This window comes from Uranotaenia lowii, chromosome 2 (genome assembly GCF_029784155.1).
Source record: "Uranotaenia lowii strain MFRU-FL chromosome 2, ASM2978415v1, whole genome shotgun sequence".
NCBI lineage: Eukaryota > Metazoa > Arthropoda > Insecta > Diptera > Culicidae > Uranotaenia > Uranotaenia lowii.
In genome coordinates, this window is record NC_073692.1 from 108,173,803 (window position 1) to 108,188,595 (window position 14,793).

The window sequence follows — 14,793 nt, forward strand, 5'->3', positions numbered from 1 at the left end:
AAACAACCGAACCGGCTGGCGTGGAGGCTCTAATCAACAATTCAGCAACACAAAAAGGCCGATGTTTCGGAACGAAAGAATTTTCGATATTTGGTTTGATGAAAGAATTTGAAATCATGTATAAAAAACAAGGTTAGGTTTGAGGCGACTTCCTTGAATGAAGAGATGCCCAAGTAATAATCTAGATTCATGATTTTAAAGTATTTTTACTGTCAAAGAGTAATGTTGCGGTAAAAAAACAAAACGTAGTTTATTTCATCTGTTTTATGCGAATATCCGTCCAAAAAAGAATGAATTCATTAGTTGCTTGAAAATGCACGTTATCTTCAATCTGCCATCATTTTTTATTTCATTGATCGATTTGATGGTAATTAACCAGCTACTAGGCATCACTTTTTCACAATATTTTACTACATTTCGAGATTGAAAATATTAAATTTATCAAAGCTACAGCTAGTTTTGTGGAGCAATATCAAATTTTCTTTTATTTTGGGAAAAGCTGTATCTCTCTTCTTAGTTTATCTATGATGCTTAAAATTTTTTGAAAGATAGTGTTAGGTTGTGAGAAAATTTCAAGAGAAAATATTAACTGGGGTAGAAATGGAATCGTATTCAAATGAGATAACTGAAATTGTCGTCTTTCAAAGTTTTCTCAAAGGTAATCCTGAATCAAGTTGATTGGAAAGTTTAGGACAGATGAAAAAGACTATTGCGGAATAACAAGGTCTTAAAGCGGTATCACTATTCTATTTTTATTTTTTGTACAGTTTTTGTATTTATTGTTACCCAGAATCTTAGGATTCCCAGAACATTAAATAAGGGTTCTCGTACAAACAAATTATATTTCGTATCGGTTTTCTTCAAGAAAAATTATGTATCAGCTTAATCTTATCTTGCCCGGTTGTTGTACTGTACATCTATTTCTTCTCTAAGCTGACCGTAAAACTTAAACAATTTGTTAATTTTTTGTGTTATTTTGATAATTCATTGGTTGCATTATCATAAAAATAACCGGAATTGGGGTTAGTTACCTTACTTTGGACCCTTTAAGCGGTGGTTCATATAAATCTATGTTTATCTCATACATGGACATGTGTTTAGTGTTTTTTAGAAAACCCATTCGTAGTTAATGGTTTTACCTGCAAGTTTCAATGAGAATTTTAATCCTTGATTTTGCCGTTTTTGATTGGTTTTTATAGATCAAAATTCCTGTTTTGAATCTACTATTCCTGTTTTGGTACTAGACTAGTACCCTTTATTAGACCTAATATCTTAAAATAACAATAATATGGATTTTTACCGGTTCAAATAAACACCTTTATTTCTGCTAAGAATATCTTAAACGTTTTCCTCATTAGCAGCATAATAATTAGAAGATTTTTTGTGTTTACTTGTAATTTATTTACTTATTTACTGACAAAAATAGTTGAGCTATTATGAAAATTTGCACCCTAATTTATTAAAAAATTATTTATTTTATTTTATTATTTTATTTATGAAAAAATTGATATCAGGTCTAAAAATGGAAAACAATGGTCGAAAGTGTCCCTTTTTTTAACCCTTTATCTATTCTCTGAGTTTTCCTCTATTATTTTAGGAAAAATATGAAGTATTAGTTCAGCACAGAAATGGTAATACTTCTGTTGAAAATTCAATTAGAATTACTGTTTATGACAAATAGCGATAAAATAGGAAAAAAGAATAAAAAAAGTTCATTATTTGCAAAGGAGTGTCTTAAGTCTATGCAAACGAAATGAATTATTTCCGATTTTCATATTTTAGGACCAAAGTAGGCTCTACACAGAATTTTTTTTACTATTACGTGTCACTGAAAACTGCAACCTTTAAAATAAATCACCTGTAATTAACAAAACCTGTAATTTTAAATAGTTTTCCTTGAAAGTTAACAAAGATTCATTTATTATTACAGCAAATGTCCTGTAAAAAAGTTTTACACTAAAAATTGAATGTCACGTAATCATGTTTTCGACCTGTAAAATTGCGGTAAATGTCCTGCTCCTTTTTGTTACAGGACATTTGCATAATTTTACAGGGAATAATTTTTGCTGTGTAGGTCCAAAGTAGGAGCACCCTGTATTTTTTTCGTCAAATAAGTGGATAAATACACGAAAAATTATAAAAAGGTGAAGTTTACCGAGATAGTAAAGTGAACGCTCGTGGAAGTTAAAATGGTAATTTTTACCTCTTTGAGGTGAAACTCACCTCACAGCGAGGCACAGTTTACCGGAACGGAGCTGGAAAAAAGGTACAATTCACCGAGAAAAAAGGTAAATCTTACCTCGTTACGAGGTGAAGTTGACCTGCATTGAGCCTGACAAAGCGGTACAATTCAACTCCAAAAAGGTAACTTTTTGCCAAACCTGTTTATTAAAGTTAGCTGTTTGTCATTCAGGAACAAGTTTTGTTTCGTGTCCTATATATGAACGGAGTCGAACGGAGAAGGGCATGAATGTGTTTACCAATACAGGAAGGTTCAGCGAAAATCACTGAGTCGGATTGCCACGACCCTGGAGGAAGAAAGTTAACCTGGTATTACCTCAACAATGTTTTTTTTTAAACACGGTGATACATTCCAACAATAATTACAAGGTAAAAGTTTTTGTTTATCTTGAATAAACATCAATTTTTGAATGCATTTTGATTAATTTTAATTGTAGAAACCAACCAAACCAGGTAACATTAGTGAATGGGTAAATGGTATTATTTACTATTTTGCTAGGTGAATGCGAAAAAGATAAAATTGATCTTTTTGCTATGTGAATTAAAAAAAAGGAAAAATTTACCATTTTGTTAGATGAATGAGAAAAAGGTTAAATTTACCGAGAAAGATGGGTGGAAAAATGTTACCTCTGCTTCTCTAACCTTTTTTTTAATTTCCGTGTAGATGCATTAAAATTGTTATTTCAGCCCGCGGCGCAGAGGATAGCCTTCAAGTCTTCTATGCCAGTGGGTATGAGATCGAATCCCGGTTACGGCATACATAGTACACTTTCCGTGGGTTGGTGGTTTTAGCATTTGTAAGATGCTAGCCATCATATCCTCCAAAAATGTACGCTTAGAGTTAAGAAAAAAGGAATCTCTTCAAGGAAACATCAAGTTTTATTGAGATCCTGTATGTGTTTGAGTTCGTTTAAAAAAAAAATTTTGTGTGTTTTCTACTCATCTTACTCAGAACTTCATAGTCTACACTTTTCAAGCAAGTTTTGTAAATTTTAAGTTTGATTTTATTATTTTAGGAAAATATTGAGTTCATATCTCAAATAAGTTGGAATTTCAGAAACATAATTGTCAACCGTATACTTTTTGAATTTAAGTTTTGAGATTATGGACATGGAAAATCACGCAGCATGAAATGTCTGGAGAGTTATGGAAAGTTTTGAAGCACTCAAACTGGTTTGGTTTCGAGGGACTTCTTTTAATATTGTTTTAAAGTCCTTTCTCACGACCAAATAACTCAAAATGTTAAGCAAAAAGTATAAGATTGTTCTGCAAAACCACTGTTTCACAAATTGCAAGATGACCTGTTCTATTCACACGACGAATCGTACACAATTGAGGCCCTTAGAATCAGAAAGAGATAGGTGTAAGAATCTTAGATTTTTAGTTAAAACTAATCGATTCTTCCTATCTTAATCTACATCTGGTGCAAAACTCAGATTTAAAAAAAAATAACACTTTTTCGATTGAATTCAAAGTGCTCGAATTATACAAAATATGTATAAGAAAAATCGAGCCCCTCGATAACTTTGAAGCGCGTTGTCTCGAAACTATCGTTTGGGTATTTATCTCCATCTGCTTCTGAGGGCTTAAAACAAAAAGTATTGATCAAAGTTTGAAATTTGAACTGGGAGGCACCGAAATTCCAAAGCTAATGTTCTCTTGATACCTCTGCCATATCTCGTAACTGGATTATCTTACAAAGATCTAATGTTCCAGAAAAATATGCCAAATGGAGCACAACAATTCTATTGTTACTTTAACAAATTTGAAATAAAAAAAAGGGTTTTTAGAATTATTAATTTGTGTATAAAATCAAACAAAATGTGACAAACAGATCTTTTTTCATCGTTTTGAAAGGTTCTCAAACGAAGCAAGTAACGGATGGTAACTAAAATCTTGGAATTTCTATTTCAAGTTGTGAAAAAAGTCAAGTGTACTTGAAGAAGATATTATTTATTGAAATGGAACAACACATTACAACAACTTACAACCGTTTTCTCTCAATTCCTACTAAAACACTCAATAAAAAGGTAAAACTAAAAGGCAACTATTGTCCATGAATGTCATTAGACCTTTGGACTCTTATTGGAGTCAAGAATAACCATTTGAAACGTTTTAAAAGAAATCCCGATAATGTCCAACTCAAAGAAATGTTGAACCATATAAACAAAAAACTATACTTTAAAAAACAAGAATGCAAAAAACAGTATTACGAGCGATTGTTCAACAATACTCCACATTCCAAGCTCTGGAGAAACATAAATACACTCTTTGGTAAAAATAGAATCACCACTCCAATAAATCTTTCTGATGAAGAAGGCGCAACAACTAACAATTCTGAGATTTGTGAAAAAATTAACAAACATTTTTCTACGATATGAAAAAAAATTAGCTGATGAAATCCCATCTGATCCCGGAAGTGTTTGACTAGTCATTCTATCCCTTAAAAATAAAAAGAGTCATGGACCTGATGGATTTCTGTAGATGCTTAAAAATCTAACAACGAAAATTTCTCTGGTATACTTATGCAATATTTTAATCACATCTTAGAGACAGTTGCAAAGTTGCAAAAGTTATTCCCATTTTTAAAGCAGGTAATCCGCATGACGTAAATAACTACCGTCCAATTTCAACCTTAAGTGTTTTTAGCAAAGTTTTTGAAAAACTTCTAATCAAACCGGATATTGAAGAAGAATTTAGAAGCCAAAGGACGGGCCCGGAAGTGATACAACAAAGTTCTAACGAAGTGCGACGGATGCATCCTCATGGATGACGAAACATACGTGAAGATGGATTTTGGGCGGCTTCTTGGCCAAAAATTTTTACAAAGCCACTGATCGGGGTGATGTCCTCGCCAAACTCAAATTCGTTTTTGCCGATAAGTTTGCAAGAAAGTGTTTTATCTGGCAAGGTGTTTGGAGCTGCGGACGAAAAACCCCGGTTTTTGTGTAAAACAAGACCATGGACTTCGAAATGTACAAGGAGGAGTGCCTAAAAAACTTTTTTTTCCGTACATTAGATCTCACGAAGAACAAGTAAAGTTTACGCCAGATTTGGCAAGCTACAGCGGTATCAGGACAACCGGTGGATTTTGTCGAAAAAGACATCAACCCATCCAACTGCCCTCAATTCCGCCCTATCGAAAAATTTTGGGCAATTGTCAAGCAGAAGATGAAGAAGAATGGTAGGACGACTCGGGACGCAACAGGGATGAAGAGATTGTGGAACAAAATGGCCGCTGAGGTCAGCAAATAGGGTGTCCAAACTATGATGAGTGGTACTCGACGAAAATTTCTAAATTTCATCAAAACAACATCGGAGTAATTTTTTCATTATTTTTATGCAATAAAAACCCTACATTTTAGGTACAAAACAATTTTATTTCTTTTATATAGCTCCGATATAGACCCGTTTTAATGCGTCTAGATTTATCGTGATCCATGCTTTATTGTTATATAGTTTTTTGTTCCTATTACTTGTAACTACATTCTGTAAGTCAAAATAAATTTTAGTGATAAAATTATCATCATTTGTTTCAAAAATTCGATTTTAACTAACTGAAATAATTCATAAGGGAATGAAACGATCAACGACCTAGATAGATAAATTATATGCGTATTCAAGTTTCATAAAGAGCTACAAGAAGAAGATGTCAGCCTTCGAACCGGGATCAGCTAATTAAAATGGAGCTCACTTCCTGTTCAGCTGAAGCAACGGTCAACCGGTTGAATACCTTCTTACGTTATGATTCAACCATATTAGTAATGATTACGATGCACATTCTGTTAGCTCCCAAGGCAGAGAGAGTAAAAAATCTGGCCCTAGGATAATTACCTACGAGCTGGGCTGTACTCGATGCTATTAGGCCAGACCCAGATACCTATACTGGAAGCTATCAATAACTGGCCAGTTTGCGCGCCACATTCGATATGCTGCCCCTTTTTCGTGGCTCATTGGCTCATCGACAAACCGAAAGGGCAAAACGGCATGTTGAATGCCTACCAAGTAAGAATCACGAAAGGATGAACGTATGGAAAACAGAAGAAGTGGTAAACAGCAACGCCAAACCAGTTTTAAAATGTGGCTGATGCTATTCCTTTACGCGAGGGCAAAACATTCATTCGCCTTATAAGGCATCGGGAAAGATATGGAGCCAAGGTCTCGGCGATGACGCCCCATCTTTGGAACAAAAACTCAACCGAGTTGTTGAGGGGGTCTATAGCTAAAGTTGCCTTTTTACCTACTTGTACAGTGGTTTAGTTTGGAGAGATTTCTTCCGTTAGAGAGCGCACACTTCGAGTTGAACAACTTTTCAGCACGCCGAGAGTTAACAAGACAGAACATAAATTTGAATCCAAGTCTCGTTTGTTTGCTTTCCAGCGATTCCGGTTTCGACTGGTGGACCGATCGGTGAACTAACTGCCTGGATTAAATGGGTTGAGGGAGTTCGTTTTTATGCATACATTTGTTTACGAAAAGTTATGAGGAAAGAAACTTCATCTTTCTCTCGGTTTTTCCCAATTGGCACATTTAAATGTTTGCTCCATTTGCTACGACTTGTTAGATTTGGTTTTATGAAATCACTTTGATATTAAAATCTCAATACTTACTTATACTCAAGCATCAAGAAACACAAGAACATTTTTATATTAAACTAGCTGACCCGATGTGCTTTGCTACACCTTCTAAAAATCAATAAATAGCGTGAAAATAATTTTATTACAAATAAATTTTCGATAACGAAAAATGAGAGCTTTCACATAAAATTATTAATGGATTACAAAATAGATTGGATTTTCTGAAATGATTTTTTTAAAAACTGGATCTGAAATTGTTTTTCAATAATGGTATCAAATTTGATATTAAAAACTCGTTTTTACTTTCCTTTCTTTCCTGCAATGTGGGGCGGGTCCACGAACTGCTATAACAACATTTTTTGTTTCCCGTTTCTCCGCTGGAAGAAGGAAAGATCTTGAATCTTAAAAAATAAAACTTTTCATGTAAAATATGGTTTCTTAAGCTTGGAAAGTTTTAAAAACTATGCGATAAAACCTTCCCCATTCCCGGCTCTGTACTGTATGGAATCTTTCCTTTAAAAAAAAATAGAAACATTATTCGTACTCGAATACTTTTTTTTTCAAATTAAGAATTCTTTCTCGTACCCTAATACTCTCCCCTGTAAAATTTGGTTAAATTTATTTGATAAGCTCTTCAATTTATCACAACATACGTATGACCCCTCTTTTCTCTTTCCTATCGCGTGAGAGGAACCAAATCATCTTAGAAATATTTCTTGTATTAAAGGGGAAAAGTAGTTCCTAATTTGTTAACATCTGCTAGATGAGCACTCGAGTTCTTTAAAAATATTGTTTGGGAGCTCCCCTTCCCCTTTTCTATCGAATCAGGAAAAAGAAAGGAGAAAAAAGCCTTAAACAATCATAGGAAATAAATCTACTCAAATACCCTCTGCTATAAGATTTGAATAAAAAGTCCTCGAGTGATCCAAATAGATTGTATGATAACATCCCTCCTTCTTCCCCCCTTCCCGTTAGTTCAGAAAATTTCTGCCTTTTTATATGTCTCAAGTTTGGTCAGGTTTGCTAAACTACGAATATACTCATTACTTTTTGAGAGTAAATCAATAATGCATGTTAAGACATGTTTTTCCTCTTTAGAACAAATTCACAAAAAAATCAGAATTCTCACTCATATCATTTTTATTATTTCTAATTCAGTCAGGCTTTACACTCGACTACATGTGAAAAGCTCCCACAATTCGAGAGCTTTGTAATGATTTGCCTCCAGCCAAGGATTTATTCTCGATTGCATGGAATGTTTCCACACTTTGGGGAACTGTCCCGAAAATTCCCCGTTCTACCGGGTTTCGGCAACAGTTCCCACAAATCGAGAACCTTGCACTGTGTCTGAGGCACCTCCAGCCAAAGATTTATTCTCGACTGTATGGAAACATCACATCACATACTTTGAGCAACTGTTCCGAGAATTCCCGTTTTATAGGGACACGACAACAGTTCCCACAATTCGAGAACCCTGTGCTGTGTCTGAGGTATTCCGGCACCACAAGCCGGTACACAAAACTCCAACATTATGAAATTTTTTTAGAGAGAGATAAAAAATACAAAAAAAACCATTGGCCAAGCCATTTCCAAAATCTTAATCTTCAGTTGCTTCCTGATAATTACCTGATGAATATCGAAGCTCTGGATATCAGGATCGCTTTCAAATTCAAATTGTCCACAGATTTAGTTAAACTTCCAAAAATGATTTTGGCCTTGAAATACCGTTGAGTTTATCCTCGCTGCCAATTTGTAGCATCTTCAACCTTCAGGATTGGTTCAATGAATAATAATAAATATTTGTCATGTGTACAAATTTCCACAAAGCTACGACTGCGACGGCTTAAATACTACACTAACAAAAAATGGTAAAATTTTGATCGATAATATGAAAGTAAAAAACTCACAATCAAGATAAGAAATTCAAATCTGAGTACCTGTATAGAAATTATAAATCGTATAATTATAGAAATTATAAATCGTATCGTATAGAAAAAAAAAGTCGCGAATGCCATAAATATGGTAAAACGACTATAATCGAAACAAACAAACAAACAAACAAAAGTATTAAATAATTTTAGTACTCATTCTAGAACAATAAAAAAGAAATGAAGTTTTTTATACATGGATTTTTATGTTAGGCGTTCGGAGCCAACGTGTAAATATAGGGTCCGGCAATTGAAGTGCTACATTGAAATAAACATGTAAATTGATCAAAACAACAACTTTTTATTTCAAATTCATTCAATTTCTCTTGAAAACAAATTACTTTTTCAAAATTCACTGGTAAAGTTCAACTTGTTCGCTGGCCCTTGAGTTTAACTTCTCGCCGCAGACGGTCGAGGAACGCATCGTATGAGGCTCGGAGGTGTTCTTGTAGTATTTTATTCCAGGCTGCCCCGAGATGTCGCTTTAGAACCTCCACACCTTCATGTTTCTTAGAACAGACTTCGGCCTCCAACATACTCCAAACAGCGAAGTCTATAGGGTTCAGGTCTGGTGAACTCGTCGACCACTCGGAGCTCGAAATGAACCCTGGAAAATTTTGCGCAATCCAAAGTTGGGTTTTCTTCGCTTTGTGAGCCGGCTCCGAGTCCTGTTGGAAAAATTCAATCCCTGGAACCAAAATGTCAACTTGCCCTCGGTTCGACGACATTCTGTTGAGCTAGTTCCTCATAAGTATTTTGGTTGATCACGGGGTGATTCCAACCCAAACCATCACCGATGCTAGTTTCTGTGGCCGGGTGGCCGTAAGTAAGTCGGGCATGGCTTCGTAATCTGTCTGGCAACCAAACTCTGTCGTTCTGCTTATTCACGAACTGCTGTACGGTGAAGAGTTTCTTGTCGGTAAACACGATATTCTTCAACCTTCCTTCCGCGGCGCTCTTCAGCAGCGCTTTCGCTCTTTTTAAGCGTTCTTGGTTCTGCTTCACCGTAAGGTCTTGGACCATTTGGATCTTGTAGTTCTTGGTCTGAAGTTTATCTTTCAGGATCCGACGGAGACTTCGATCCGATATGTTGAGATCCTCTGAAAATTTAATGGCACTACGACGAGGGCGCTACGCTTAAGGCGCTTCTTGACGATCTTCGCCATGGCAGGTGTCACCACAGTGTAGGTAGAAGTCTCCCACCATACCGTTTTTTGGCACTTCCGGTTTCCAGGTATCTTTTAACTGAGCGGTATACAAAACTTCTGCACACACTTGTATCGGACAGCTCACGAACTATGTCCTTCTGACGTTTGCCAGCTAGGAACAAGACAACCACAGCGCTATGTTTCTGTTCGAGATCCATTTTTCCGGATAACACCTGATTACAACAGTAACACTTACATCCATTGAATAATGATAGCTAAGACTTAATGTAAACAAACCGACGAGGGGTCGTTCAATACTGTTTCGTGTGCAACGAAATAATTACTGTTGAAGCAATGTAGCAGTTCAATTGCCGGACCCTGTAAATGCATTTCAAGTTAATAACCGTGATAGATTGCGAAACGATCTTATAAGCAGCTGCCAGATCTCCTGCTAACTTTTGCCAATATACATAATTGAATGCCAAAAATACCGGCCACTGAGGCGAAAATATAATCGAAACAACAAAAAAAAAAAAAAAAAAAAAAAAATCATAACAATAATGTCTTCAAACGCTTTCCTTTCATAGAACTTCCACAGGTCTCAAAAAGTTGATTTCCTGTTTTGTTTGCATCTTTAATGTGGTTTTTAAGGTATTTCGAAGGTCTTGAAAAAAGAGCCTAATTTGATTATTCTGGCCGTGATCGTCTAGTGGTTTGGACTCTAAATACGTTGTGTTTAATCCAATAATTAAAAAGTTATTCATTTAAGAAAGTGTTGCATTTTTTTAAGTACATTTCTTTTGTTAGCATCATGCTACGCGTGTAGCTGTCCTGGAGACAAGAAATTAAAAGGATTTCATAAAATACTTTTTAACAGGAATTACACGTCCTTGGGACCATTCACGTAATATACGTAACACGTTTAGGAGACAGGGGGTATAACAGCTGGTTACGTTTTATGGATTTTTAATAGAAAATATTATTTTAATATGTTACGTAGTGGAACAGGGGGTCAAACACAACAATGATCGAAAATTGCTTAATGCAATATTTGAACGGTCCCTTTTATAAAATTAGTACCAAAAATACAAAACCCATCTGGAATTTCTGTGTTACTCGGGCACACTTCATGTTTATTATACGCAACCCCCTGGCAACTTGACGTTTCCCATACAAATCGCGTGTGCCAGTTTTTTCTGGTTCTCTGGTTCTGTCAACTCGAAAATCGAGCTACTTAACATGTCGGAAGGACCCATATTGAAATATGTTTTCTGAAACTGATTCAATAACTAAAAAAAAGTTTTGAATATGGAACTTTATGCTATGTTTTACGTGAAGTGAATCTGTTTTCAAAATTTTAGTCCAAGAAAACGAGTAGAGCGTTAATTTGGGCGTCCTAGATAAGGTATAAAAGTTCTGGACTGCTTTAAATAAATTACTGATATCCGGCAGTTTTTGGGACAAGTTTACCTTCCACCGAAACTGTTGAAGACACTCAAGCACAATAAAAGTAAAATACAACATTACCACATCAATTATTAGGTGATTGCCATAAGCTGCGATGCATATGAACATTTTAAAATGACAAAACAATCATATTATAGCAGAACTTTTGCCATTTTATAGAAATACTGTTCCTACACAATATATAAATCGGTAGAATATTGAATAAGATTAACAATTTCGGTTAAAACTTTTTTTTGTTCATTCAAAAGTTATGAATTTGCCTGATTCGCATCACATTTAATAGTGTGCCCTTTCCATATGCATGACTCGAAAAGTATGTAAACAAGCGGCACACATGCGACATCTGCGATTTTGAAACAGACACACGAAACTCGACCGAACTGTCAAGTTGCCAGGGGGTTGATTATACGCCTCAAAATCTCCACGAAAACAAAGAACTAATTATCATCAGTTGAGTAATATATCGCGAAGAGATTTTATCTTAAGCCAAACAATAAAATCTCCTCCATATAGATACAAAAGTAGCCTAACATACAATTCAGTACCCAATCCATAAATCACTTCACTTCACGATTCTCTCCAGGGTCATTAAAGTTACCTATGCACATTTATAGTACTACTCAGCCACTGCATATCACATAATTTTGCTTCGTTTCAAAAGAAACACAAACAATCCGCACTGTTCATGCCTATTTACTGTGGTGGTAAATAACCCATAGCCTAACCCACATTCCATTCATCACAGCTGGGTCACTTGTAAGTTGTATTTCTGTACCAATACGACAACAACCGAGTTGTAGTAGGCACTCTACTACAACTTCCCGGGGAGTTCTACCCTTCCAAAGGGTCACGATTTTCTTGGTGACTCACTGCACTGCACATCATATAAGTATAAGGTATCTATCCATACTTAGTGTTGCGGATCTCAGCTTGCCCACCCCAAGGTCAGCAACTTCACCGCTCAACTCAGCACAGCATCTATAAACCTTATCCACTGTCCATAATCCCCTACCCACAGTCCCCAGATTGGCACAAAGAAACGTTTGAAGCGAAAAACAACAACACCAACTACTTGCAACGCGACATTCTGGCGCCATTCATGTCTGGTAGAACTGTCGAAGAACTTTGATTGCGTACCTTACTCCTTAATGGGTTTAAAACCATTTTTTTTTGTTTTGCTTCAACGAGAGTTATTTCCAACTTGTGCTTGAGGAATATACGATTGAATTCAACTTACAGCTTCAAAAACTCATATCAATCATTTCCAATGGTGAGACACTAATGACGTAAGCCGGTATCGTACTCACTTGCTACTTATTCATGCTTCTTTTTATCAATTCCATATGGGTAAGTAGCTAGCATCACACCTCAATGATTGGCAGACGTTCACACATTCGATTGTTAGGTTCAGATACACATCTGTAGTACATGACCGACTTCATTTTAACAATGAATTTTCTCTTAACGACTTCAAGGGAAGGTGATAATATTGGAAAAAGCTTAAAGTGCACGTTTTCTCCAAGAAGTTTCACACATAAAAACATGTACTCCAACTTCAGCAGTTCTAAATGGAAACGAATAACCTGAATCTAAGATGGAGATTTAAACTAAAGGTTGCACAATCTTCACCAATCGATTGTATTCTAACGGGCATTCAGCACTTTGCGATTCCATTTGACGGTTAACAGAATGGACACTGCATTTTTTGTATCCTCTTTTCTCATCCCTCAACCTTAACTTTAGTAAGAAAGCAAACTAACCCATAAAAATTCCACCGTTGCTGAAGACGTTGATGTTGATGAACCTTCACTGAGTAAAAGGGAACACAAAGAAGAAGCCCACACGATTGATGGTATTCCCTTCTTCTGCGTCTTAGCGACAATTTCACTTCGCCGTTGTCTGGCTCATTGAGGTCAAACTGAAAACACGCACAAACCAGCCCTCAGCACGTGACACGTAAAAACAAACACGACCTTTCACGAAAGGTAATAGCAAATTGTTGCTGCCACCAAATTTATTTTAGGGTGTTGCCCCCCCGAACAATGAAGCAAAAAAAAAACGATCCCGCGAGGCGCGCTGCTGTCCAGAACTAGGTGCGGTCCGCGAAGTGGTGCTCATAGAACTAAAATACTGACGACGACCACCAATGGCTGAGGTGTGTGTCCAACGGTCGCCACATAACCAACAACACGGTTGAAGTGACTGGCTCTCTCGCATCAACACACTCACTGACTGGCAGGTAGCCACAGTCAAGATCGAAACTTGGCTCTTTCCCCCCGAGTCCCCCTGAAAGGCTTCTTCGTGTACACAGGCAGGTAAGCTCTGGCTCCCCCTTCACTCTTGCATGGAACCTCAATCAACGCGAGAAGCGAAACCACTGGAACATACAGGTGGGTACAATACATGGAAAAAACAAAAAAAAGTGAGGGGCTCAATTCCCATACAGGTGAGATTTGGACTTGCTTGTGAATGGCCATCGTCATTATTGAAAACCAATCAAGACTTTTAGTTCAAATTAAAGATTTCATAAGAAACTATAGCAAGACGAAAAAACAAGAAAAACCTAGCTTAGCTTAGCTTGATTGACTATTTACTCATATCCACCTTTGAACTATGTAACCCGAAATACTTCATCGTGAATTTCTACCGACAATAGTAAGTTTCATTTATTTATCATTAAGTTAATCCATAATGGATTAATTTAAGGGCCTTCTGAATTATTCTACCGATAGAGGGAAAAAGCAATGCCACCTGTCGCATTTTCCAACAAGCTGATTGCTGCTAACAGATGGCGATACAATAAAAAGTCAGATTTTTGGCTTGGTCGTATTGGAATTATGCATATAGTTAACAAAATATAAGAATCTTGAAACGAAAATTTTAGTCATTATGGTCATAAAGGGCTAGATAATAAGATTATATGCACTAAGATTCTTTTATTCCAAATTAATAATTTATAACATAAACACATAAGACGAGTTATCTTTTTTTACCCTACATAACCCCACGGTAAAATGGCATATTATTAGTTTTTCGAGTATGAACAAATGAAGTATGCATTTGCAAAATCGATAAAAAGCGAATGATCATATGAGGAATTCCTCCACATACAACTGAAAAAAAAACAAGATTTTCAGGGCAAAAATTTCAAATATCAAAAACTAACTGAAAAAATGCACTATTTTTTATATTCAACGAACAATAATCGAATAGTAAGCATACGTTTTTAAACAAATAGAGCTTGATTTTTTAATGGGTATTTCTAAAATGTTATGAAATCTCAAATACATTTTTCTCGATTAGAGCCAACTGTTGGTTTCGCCCATATGAAATGTTACGCAGGTCGTTTTCTCTGACATGAGGTTTGACAGCTCTACACGCTGGTGGCGACATCTCTCTGTAAAATAGCTTCATCCATCGATCCATTGCTTC

The 14,793-nt window shown here is 36.0% G+C and overlaps 1 protein-coding gene across 3 annotated transcripts in view; it reads right to left on the reverse strand.

Moving 5' to 3' along the window:
- LOC129744085 (protein bark beetle-like) overlaps window positions 1–13,445 on the reverse strand; it is an 86,568-nt gene extending 73,123 nt beyond the window's left edge. For all 3 annotated transcript variants that reach the window (XM_055736441.1, XM_055736438.1, XM_055736443.1), the window contains exon 1: window positions 13,122–13,445. The gene's annotated coding sequence lies outside the window, so the exon portion shown is untranslated. The remainder of the gene's footprint in view (window positions 1–13,121) is intronic.
- Between the last annotated feature and the right edge of the window lie 1,348 nt (window positions 13,446–14,793).